Source organism: Castor canadensis, chromosome 7, assembly GCF_047511655.1.
Source record: "Castor canadensis chromosome 7, mCasCan1.hap1v2, whole genome shotgun sequence".
Classification (NCBI taxonomy): domain Eukaryota; kingdom Metazoa; phylum Chordata; class Mammalia; order Rodentia; family Castoridae; genus Castor; species Castor canadensis.
The window spans coordinates 141459332-141470795 of NC_133392.1; the positions used below are offsets into that span (position 1 = coordinate 141459332).

Below are 11464 nucleotides of genomic sequence, written 5' to 3' on the forward strand. Positions count from 1 at the left end.
TTCACGCCTGCAATGCAGGCCTTAAGTAGGAAGATCACAGTCAGAGGCCATAACTAAGCAAAATTTTGAAGTCCTACCTGAAAAATAACTAAAGTAAAAAAAAGACCTGGGGGCTGGGGGTGTGGCTCAAGTGGTAAAGTGCTTTCCTAGTAAATGTGAGGTCCTGGGTAGAGAGGAAAGAAGAGAGAAAGGAAAAAAGGAAGGAGGAGAGAAGGGGAGGGAAGGAAGAAGAAAGGAAGGAGGGAAGAAGGGAAGGAGGGAGGGAAAGAAAGAGAAGGAAAGAAAGAAAAGGAAGGAAGGAAGGAAAGAGAAAAAGATTACACTGGAGAATTCAAAGAGCTTGTGAGCTTGTGGCTGGGGTCTATCCAGAAGAAGTGCAGTGTGGATGCAGGCCTCTCTGTGACCTGGGTGTCCCCAAGCTCTAATGCTGCTGAAAGGAGGGTCTGTCCGTGGTGCTGAAACTGGATTAACCTATTTGACCAACAAGTTCTGAACTTAAAGTTTCTATTCTGCCTGCTCCTCTTGGAAGCGGACGAAGGGGGAGGCTCAGAGAGACCCCAAGAAGCCGAGCACCTGAGTACTGGGAGTGGTTATCCTTATTGCTTGACCTTCAGCTCAAGAACATAACCTCAGGGCAAGGTGGGACTAAAGCTTAGAGAAGGGAGCAGAAATAACGAGGTTAGGACGAGTATAACATGTAACATTCACAGGTCCTGGTAAAAACATTTTCAGGTTGGAAACTTTTTCTCATAACTGTTCTGAGTGCTTTGATGATTTTTTTCAGTGCTGGGGATTGAACCCAGGGCACTGTGCCTGCCAAGCAAGTGCTCTACCACAGAGCTACAACCCCACCAATTCCAAGTTCTTGGAGAAGAAAAATAGGACCCCCTCTTCATCTCTGTCTGTCTGTCTCTGTGTGTGCACAGTTGTTTCTATATGCATATGTGTGACTGACTGACTATGCATGTAATAGACTCTGTGTGAACACACACATTTCATATTAAAAACAAATGATATCCATAACTCAGCTCTTCAGGAGGGAAAATCTAAGACAAATATTTAGCCAGTATTTTACACCAATTCAAAAATGTGTACATGCTGAGTTGCTTCATCTCCACCCACAGCCCTGTGATCGCAGCCATGTAGGTAGCATCTGTTGAGAACAGAAAACTCTGGTATCCATGTCGGGGGGGAGAGTGCCAGTCTTGGTGAAAGTTGGGGAAAAGCCTGCAAGCATTTCATAGCTCCAGGAAGATGGAACATCCAGGCTCCTGGACTTGCAGACATGGTCCTTTGTTATATTTCCTGTTTATCCTATCAAGACTAATGGGAAGGCCCCTCCACTCCAGGCGTCTTTACTCATCAGGCCTGAGCTGCTCTGCCCCCAAATCTTGTGGGCCCAGCTACAGATATAATGCTGGCTAATTTTGAGGCATGGTCAGAGCCTCGGCCATACGCATAACTAGACTGGAGTCCAGACTCCACTGCTCACCCCTATGGGACTTGGGGGAGGGTGCTGTTTCATCTGCTGCACACATTTGATATCACATGTCAACCCCAGTGAGCACCCCAGGGTGGCTGCCACACAGTCAGTGCTCCATCACTGTGAATTCCTCTCTCTCTCTCTCTCTCTCTCTCTCTCTCTTTTGCAGTACTGGGGCTTGAACTCAGGGCCTTCACCTTGATCCATTCCACCAGCCCTAATTTTTTGTGAAGGGCTTTTTGAGATAGGATCTCGGGTGCAGTATTTGCCTGGGCTGGCTTTGAACTGCAATCCTCTTGATCTCTGCCTTCTGAATAGCTAGGATTACAGGCATGAGCCACCAGTGCCTGGCAACCCCTCTCCTTCTCTATAATGGGATACACAACAGTCATTTGTTCATGGTTCTCCATTTACATTTGTTGATCTATCAACACGGAATTTGCCTTCAGCTTCTTATATATTGTGATAGTAAATCTTGACTGTCAACTTGATTGGATTGAAAAGTACCTAGGAGATTAGTAAAGCTGCCTCTGAGTGTGTCTGTGAGAGGATTGTCCCTAACTAAGGGGAGAAAGCCCTGCTCTGAATGTACGTGGCACCATCCCAGAAGCCTGGGAGTGGGGATGGAATAAAAAAGCCCATTAGCAGACATAGTCTCTCTCTCTCTCTCTCTCCCCCCCCCCCCACTTCCTGGCCATCATTAGGTGAGCTGCTTGACTTTACCATGCCCTCCCTACAGTGATGGACTGAAATTCTGAGCCATAATAAATCTTTCCTCCCTTCTTTTGCTCAGGAATTTTGTCAGAGCAGGGAAAGACTGAGTAACTATTATCACATGGACATTTTGCCTCACCATATAATTGGTGTTAGATAAGAATATTTCCTAACATCAGCATAAAAACATGCTTAAAAATATTAACTGCTCCCTTTTTTTGCACATGTGACCTAGCTTTCTGTGCTCTGTTAGGCCCTCTCAGCTTGGACAAATCCATCTGCTCCCTTGCATGAACAAGCTCTGTCTTCCCATATCCAGTTAGCAGGGTGGTTTTTCCCTGCAGAGCATACTGAATTGTAGATTTACTGCTTTTTGTTCTGCTTCTGCTGCCACCCTACCTACTATGAACAGAGGACTTACTGTGGGCCAGAATGCTGATAAGCACTTTGCCAAGATTATCCCTAAGAAACAGGCACCATTCTTATCCCCATTCTGCAGATGCAAAAACTGAGGTTTAGAATGGTAGAATGTTTAGCCCAACATCCCCCACACACTGAATGGTAGAGCCAGGCTTTGATCTCAGGTCTTTCTGATTCTAGACCCCACACTTTGTGTTTGCATTTTGTACCACAAAATGGAAATAGTCCTCCTTCTGCAAATGTTTCTCCTTCCTTTCTTTGTCCTTCTCTTCCTCCTTATCTACCCTTCCTCATCCTCCTCTTCTTACTCCCTAACCCCTTGCAAATGTTTTCATCTCTCTTTCCCTTCTCCAGATCTTTACTCACAGCCCAACACTGCCCAGGCCCCTTGGACAAGCAGTGTAGGACACGAGATTTCTTATCACTGGCTGGGACAGTGAAGGCAACCTGGCTTCAGAGACACCTCCAAATTGTGGAGAGGAAGCCCACGGCTTCCAAACACAATCCACACTCAGGCTCCCGAGCTTCCCGGCTGGGAGGTGACACATTGGGTTCTCCTTAGCTCCTTCTAGCAGCTCAGATGTGGAGCCACCCGTCCTCAGCACCACATCACCAGAGATTCAAGAGTGATGCTAACTCCATTCCTGGCTTACTTTCACACACGGGCCAAGGAGCCTCTTCTGGACCTCACCTGACTTCAGCACATCCAGGGAAGTAGAGCTTATTATGCTCCTTGGAGGGAGAAACTGAGTCACACAGCAAATGAGGGACAGACCCGTTCACAGATTCCAGGGTCCCTAATCCTCAAGCCAGTGTCTACAACAAAATGGTGGCACAGCCAGGAAGTCAGTCCAGGGTGTCGGTTATTTTGGTTTTGCTTTTTAAATTCCACATGAATTATCACTTGTCTGCTCTTCAGAGCAGTGGAGGGTGGGCAGAGCTGGCAGGATCAGGCTAAGGCCCCCAAGACCCTGACCTGCCACTGACCAGCGTGTGTGGCTTCAGGCAGCTGTTCCTCTGCCCCCACAGGCCTCAGTTTCTTCATCTGTGAAATGATCTTTCAAGACCAGGTGCTGAATTTGACCCCTGAGACCAGAATGAGCCCAGAACATCCGTTTCCCCCAGGGGTTATGAGGCTGATCGTGGTCCACACAAATCTTTGGTCAGTAGCAGCTGCTTCACTTCCCCAGCAAAAATTCAGTTCTCCTGCTGGAAACCAGATCCATGCATTTGGGCTGCATGCATTGATTTGTGGAGATGACCATTTCCATAACTGCCCACATCCGGAGCAGCAGGTGGCTGTTCCAAGTGCTCCAGAATGAGCCCCGGAGTCCAGCAGGGACAAATCCACCCCTCCAAAGCAATGTCTGCTGGAAGGCAGCACTGACTTGTGTCACGTTGTGACAGCATTTGCCTGTTCTGGAATCCACATTCAGCCAAAGCAGGAATCTCCTGCTGAGGCCTGGTTCCTGTCTGGAGACTTTTCTAGGTAGGAGGTATCCTGGGCAGCCCCAAGCAGACTGTGTCACAGACAGTAGACAGGAATCAATGGCAAAATGACAGGCTCTAGCCCAGGTGGGGAAGCAAGGATGGGCACCCTGATGGGGGAAGAGAAAGCAGGGCTGAGAGGACCACACCCATGGGATGGCTTGCTTCGCAGGGCCTGTCACTCAGTACAGGTGCCCCTGGAGACTCGTCATCATCCACCCAGTCACTTTCTCACTCAACAAGCATTCCTGGCCATGGATGTGCTGGGTTGAGAGGACACAAAGGTAGTGAGGAGGTTGCCTCTACCCCCCAAGGGGCTCTCAGCCTGACATGAGGGACAGAAACTCTGCTTTAAGAAGTGTGATAATGGACATGAGGGAGCAGGAGGAAGGGTGTCAAGCTCCCTGGGGGCAGGTGGACAGGTACATCTGAGGGTGGGTGCTCAAAAGCAGATCCTAAGACAAAGACTCTGGAGCAGTTTATCTAAGGAGTGACCCTAGGGAGCACAGTAAGGAAATGGACGGGGGGCAGTGAACGAGAGGTCACGGTGGCATGGATTCATGAGTGGCTCCAGCAATGGGCAATGGGGTCCAGTCCTACTTTGGACCCTCCAAGGACCATGTGGAAGAAGCCCAGTGTACTTGTAGATAATACCTACCACACAGACCAGCAAGTTCTCCGAGGGCCAGAGAGAGAAGAAAAGAAATGCAGGCATTTGGGGTGGAGAATTATCAGTGTGTTCAGAGCTGCCTGTAGCTGCAGGACTCAGAGAGCTGAGGGGACACAGGGTGGGGCACCAGCAGCATCTGCTATGGCATCTACAAAAGCTGACTTTTGAGCCAGGCATGAAGCGTGAGTAGGAGCCTTGCAGCTGGTGTGGGTCTGGTGGGGTGGGAATGGAGGCTGCTGCCATGATGGCAGGGGAAGAAATCGAAGTACTCAAAGGGCCAGAGGGTTTCAATGAAGTAGTTTATTTTAAAATTAATTATGGGGATATTTGACCTGCCTTTATGTGGAGAGTCTAAGTAGGGGGAGATGACAAATGTGGGGATAAAGGAAGGCGTTGAGAGAGACAGAGAGAAATGTATTCAATAGAGACAGGCTCCTGAAAAGGCAGAAAGGAACAGATCCAGAACCAGGGAGGACACCTTTTCCTGTGATGGTTGAGTCCACTCTGCTAGCTGAGAACAGGTGCGGGGGAGGAGAGAGCACTGAAGCAGCCAGGTTACCTGTCAGCAGGAAGCCAGGAACTGGTGGCCCTGGGGTGGAGCAGGGCTTGAGAAGGAGTCCTTGAAGTCTTTGAAGGTGACTGCGGGAAGAATGCAGGAGCGAAGGACGGTGCTGGAGCCAGCTTGCCTTGGCATTTGCCCCTTGACAATGTCACCAGCACTCACTGAGTGCAGAAGTCGAGAAAGCAGATGGCTGCCATGGAAAATGGCTGGCACTTGACAGATGCTATGGTTTCAATATGGTTTGAGAGTGTCTCCAAGGTTTCATATGTTGAAATGTACTCCCTACTGTGAAGTATTAAGAGGGGGAACTTAATTCAGCTGCGGCTTTCAGGTGGGGCATTTGGAAGGTGATTAGGATTAGATAAGATCATCAGAGTGCAACCTCCATATTGAATCCTGATGGCTTTATAAGAGATACCAGAGAACACATCAACACTTTCACTCCCTGTCTTTTACCATGTGGTATCCTGTGCTACCCTGGGACTCTGCCAGCAAGATGACTTAAGACTCAAACTATCACCAGAGACAGCCCCTCCACTTTGAACCTCCAGAGCCATGAACCAGAATAAGCCTCTTTTCTTTAAATCTACCTCAGTCTGTGGGATTTGTGTGACTTGCAACAGAAATGACAAACAAAAAGGCAGTGTGGCAAGAGAATGTCACAGTGAGAGAATGTCAGCCGCCTGCAGGCACACTGTTCCTGGGGCAGGCTTCATTGGCTTCCCATTTCCTTTCCTACCCTTAGGCTGGGAAGAAGCAAGATGGGGTTGAAGAAACCACAGCTGGGAGTCTGGGGAGTCTGGCTCCCATCTAGCTCTGCTGCTTCCTTTCCTTGTGACCCTAGGCAAGGTGCTTCTCTCTTAGGACCCCTGTTTCTACTTTTATTAATCCAGGACTTCTCATCTTCAGCACTACAGACTTGGTGAACCAGGTGATTCCTTTTTGTGAAAGCTGTCCTGTGCATTACAGGATGGAATTGGAGCTGAGGGACACTATGTTGATAACTGTCACAGTCCTTGCCTTTGACCAATTCTATATACACCTTCAATGCATTTTTGAACTCCTATTTGCAACAAAGCAACTCTGTTTCCACTGAACAAGATGCACTTGTCCTTTGTCCAAATAAAGAAGTTCTCAAACTTGCCTTAAAATGAGATGCATAGCTCCAACACCATAGCATCCATTGCTGACTCTCTGAATTACTCCTAAAGAGAGTTCTACTGAATATTCTGTTTCCTAAGGAATAAACTGTTCAGTTAACCTCCAATAACTTGTATGTAAATAGTAATAGGAAGGAGAGAAGAAAATGATTAACATATAAATATATAATTATATTCATAATGAGCAAAGAGAAAATATGCAAAGCTACTACAGTTCTAATTTCTGTAATTAGCCACAAGGCCATAACTTTTATCTATGGTTTCCTTCCTCTACTCACCATTCCACATTTCTGCCATCCTCAGCCAGAAGCTCAGCTAGTTGGACTTTTTACTGGGAAGAGGAAGCTACAACTTCATTCCTGAATGGTATGTGTCCTCAATTGTCCTGTCTTTCTTGGATTGCTGAAGTTAACCTTTACAATTGGACACAAACTACAAAGAGGCAACCCCAGAGAATGTTCTGAGTTCCAGACATAGCCCTTGCCCAAACTATGCAGAAACAAACCAATTTCCCCTTGATAATCAGGATCACTCTTTCAATCCAACAGAGCAATGCTTTTTTTCCGCCTGTGTCTTTCAGTGCCGTAAAGACCCCAAATGGCTATATGGCAGTCTCATCCTCCCATTCATAGAACTAATGTTGGGTCCCCCACCTTGAGAACAAAGATATCCAAACCAGTACAGCTCAGATTTGCTAAGACAAGAAGCAGTGGGTGATAAAGAATAATAGAGGCACTGGTGCCAGTTGTCATTTCTTGCCTCTCAGCATCAAAGTCCACCCCTCAATGCTTATTTGGGATAGGAGGATATTTTTCTCTCAAAGCTTGCATGATGTTAATCTTTGTTAATACATGGCACTGGTAGGACATTGAACACTATCTGATTCCAGAGTACTTTGCTTTTTCCTGTCCCTGCAGCACTAGGTGATACGCAAGACACTCCATGGAGCACCATCCCCACATCTGGCTTTCCAAGCAAGATCTATGGGAGCCCCTGCTCACTTCCATTCATCCTCCCAATGATGGCTTCCTGCCCCACCCCCACCATGATGGAAACCTTCTTGGCAGTCAGTGCCCCAATTGACTTTCCACTAAGTTCAACCACAACCCCCAAAGGCAGTTTCCAAGTTCCACTAGTGACTCAGCAGGCAGTTCTCTGTCCACTAACCTTGGCCCACCATTAGACCACCTCTGGCCTGGACATCCCAATGAGCCTTTCTACCACCCAACAGGCTTCAACTACATGCTTTCCAACAGTCTGAATCCCTGCTCTGGACAGGAACCTCCTTCCTTCCAAGTTCCAGACCTTGCATGTTCTCCTTTGATCTTACTGGCATTGTTCTCCTCCTTCTCCTCTTTCTTCCTCTCCTCCTCCTCCTTCTTCTCCTCCTTCTTGTTCTCCTCCTCCTTCTTCTCCTTCTTCTTTGAAACTAGTATTTATTTTCCATCAAACTTCTTTCCACTTTGCGAAAATGTGTGCAGACCAGTAACTTAAGACCACTCGGTAGTTATTCCCACCCATTCAGTGGCCTAAGCAGGCAGAGCTGCAGGCCAGTCCTCAGTGATGGATTGGGAGCACCAGTCTTCAGTAGAGAATTGCTAGATAGGCACAAATGGCACCTGCACACCGTCAGACCAGTCTGTAACCTCAGGCTGAGTAGCAGTGAACTCAGGAGCTGGCACAGTCCATTTACCCTGAAATTTCTCCTTGGTCACAGGAGAAATTTCAGCTGTGGCCTGCTCTTCCTTTTCCATCTCTTCAGGACCTCTGTAGAAGTATAGATGGCCCAGCCTCCCAGGGATATTCACTGGAGATAGTGCCGCACACACACACACGCGGAACATCCTGGGCTAGCATCCATATCAGACCCACCAAGTGAGCTCCCTTGTTATACCTAATGGCGATGTCCACGTAATGCAGAGGAAAATCAGTGTAACACAGAGCAATGGCAGACAGGTTGAGGTAAGACACCTCTGTGAGGGGCTGATGGTCTGCCCTGGGATCAGTCACCTCCAGGAGATGCAGCTCCTGGAAGACCACCTGGATCTAGTTAGTGAAAGTTCCAGGAGTGAAGCAGCAAGCTTCAGCATAGCCTGCTGGCCAGGATTCCTGGAGGATGGGGTACTGACCTCAGCAGGGTTTCCAATGGCAACAATGGCACGAGCTGCCAGCAGGAGCCTCTCCCAGGTCCTCTTCAGATTTGTGATGCAGCTACCTTAACTTTTCCTTTTGCAGATGTACCGTTCCATCTAGAAGTCAAGGTTGGTGCCACCTAAGTGGGTTTCTGTTACAAGGAATTTGAAGACATCCTCCTCTTTCATTTTTAGGACATCAAGAGCTCCAGACATTGTGTTAAATCTTCCGCTTAAATTATGGTGGGAATCAAGAACAAAGCCATCAGGACCCCTCCCTGGGTAGCAAGGAAAGGCAGTGGCTTTCTTTCAAGTTCCCTTTTATTCCCCTTTCATTAATCCAAAGTGGTTTCTGTCTCCTGATTGAAGCTTGACTGGCCTAGGACCATTCCCACGTCCACTCCTTGGTTTGGTGGACCCATGTATTCTAACAAGGAGGGAGATGGCACAGCAATGGTGCCTCCCCACCAGCACCACAGCTGAGCCTTCAGGAGTCTTTCCACCTTTAAATTAGGCCATTCAGTGCCAGGATACTGGCACTCAGCAGGGTTTCCAATGGTAAGACCAGTTGACTCTATGGATAATCCCACTTCTGCGTTTCATTTGCTGTGAAATAAGTTCCTTGAGAAGAGGCAATTCTGTGCACATGGATAGTGGTGTGAAAAAAAGCCCTACATGAAGAGTCAGAAAATCCATATCCAGAAAATGATTTAGCCCAGTAATGAAGACTCTCTGCTCTGCTCCGCCCTATACATGTTGAAATAGACACAATGACATCAACTTACTACCAGGTAGATAACTGATCCATCCAGGTAGATGACTGGCCCAGCAATGGCACCATATTGTGGGCTTATGTCAGTCTTTTCTGTTGGGAGATTAAGTATGTGCAGTGCAGTAGCCAAGGAAGACTTAATTAAGGTTAAGTTCAGGTTTTTGAGCATATCCAACATCTCAATCTCTCGAGTCACTTTGTTCATGTGCCCACTGGACAAGCATAGGGATAGCTGGGTAGAGAGGTTAACAAATAACCAGAAAGCATACCATACTGTTCACCTGATTATTGAAAGCCTCCACTGCAGCACACACCCTTACTAGAGTATGCTCATGAGACACAATCTTCACAGTCTACATCCTTTCTGAGGAGTCCATCTATGTAGCTTTTCTCTGGAATTCTTTGTCACCAACCTTTCATTGTTGTACCTCCAAGTCCCAGCCATCTGGCCAAACCATATCATTATTTGCTCTTAAATCAGTAGGGAATCCATTCTTCTGGCCATCTCGCATTCCAAAATGAGCAACCAAATATATTCCTTAAAGTTCTACCCACCAAAAAGATTTTCCTTCACCACTGTACATTGGGGTCATCCCAATGGGGCTGTAATACTCAGCCTTCTATTCTGGGTGATTTATCATGTATCATCATCTGTAAATAAGGCTTGAGTTTTCAGTCTTCAGACAACTGGTCATAAGGAATTTCCCATAAAGTCATAGGAATGATTTGAGTAAGAGGAGGCATGAATCAATATTAAAGGAGTTTGAACCACTTATTTATACAACTTACTCGTAGCTTCCAGATTTGCCCAAGTGAGGTCACTTTAATATCATTCTCAACTGATGACAGATTACTGCTGCACAAAGCTAACCTTAGAGCTAGTTGTGTGAAGAGAATCCTAAATGAGAATCTTAGGCTAGGTGGCCATTTAATGTCCCACAGTTTGGCATCTAGTCTCTTACTACACCCAGAAGCAAACTAGAAAATATTACTCAGAAGAAAAATTGCTATCTGTGTAAGAGAAAATAAATGTCCTTTAAAATCCTAGAGATCTGACTGTAATGCACCATTGGTGTCTTGCCTAAGGCTCTGTGCAGTATTCTCACTTGCTATGGGTACTTTAAGTCATTGGATCTCCTAGATCCTAAGGACCATGTGATAGGAAGACTTGTACTGAAGCCTTACCTTGCTGCACAGCTTCTTTCCCATGGTTTCCACTCAAAATGACACGTGTTGCCTCTAAAATCCAAAAAAGCCTACCAAGTGCTGTGTTTTTCTTTGTGGTAGAGAGCGTGGTAGAGAGGTGAAGCACCTCGACTTTCATCTTGGAGGGGACATTACAACATGTTCCAAACCATTGAGTCCTCAGACTTCACTGAGATACCAGACCTCTGAAAGTTTGTGGGATTTATTCCCCACCCTCTTGTTCATATATGTTGTACTTGCTACTTCCTGCTTGTCAGATGCGACCAGCTAGTCATCAATCTAGTGCAGTGGTGTGATACTTTGTAGAATGTCAAGATGAGGGCTGGCACATTATTCACAATAGCCAAGTTATGGAAACAGCCAAGATGCCCCACCACTGACAAATGGATTAAGAAAATGTGGTATCTATACACAATGGAATTTTATGCAGTCATGAAGAAGAACGAAATGTTATCATTCGCTGGTAAATGGATGGAATTGGAGAACATCATTCTGAGTGAGGTTAGCCTGGCCCAAAAGACCAAAAATAGTATGCTCTCCCTCATATGTGGACATTAGATCAAGGGCAAACACAACAATGGGACTGGACTTTGAGCACATGATAAAAGCGAGAGCACACAAGGGAGAGGTGAGGATAGGTAAGACACCTAAAAAATTAGCTAGCATTTGTTGCCATTAATGTAGAGAAACTAAAGCAGATACCTTAAAAGCAACTGAGGCCAATAGGAAAAGGGGACCAGGAACTAGAGAAAAGGTTAGATCAAAAAGAATTAACATAGAAGGTAACACACACACACAGGAAATCAATGTGAGTCAATGCCCTGTATAGCTATCCTTATCTCAACCAGCAAAAACCC

General features: G+C 46.5%; 1 pseudogene; it reads right to left on the minus strand.

Annotated features, from left to right (window-relative positions):
* Positions 1 to 4795: 4795 nt before the first annotated feature.
* Positions 4796 to 11464, minus strand: LOC141424994 (small ribosomal subunit protein uS2-like; annotated as a pseudogene).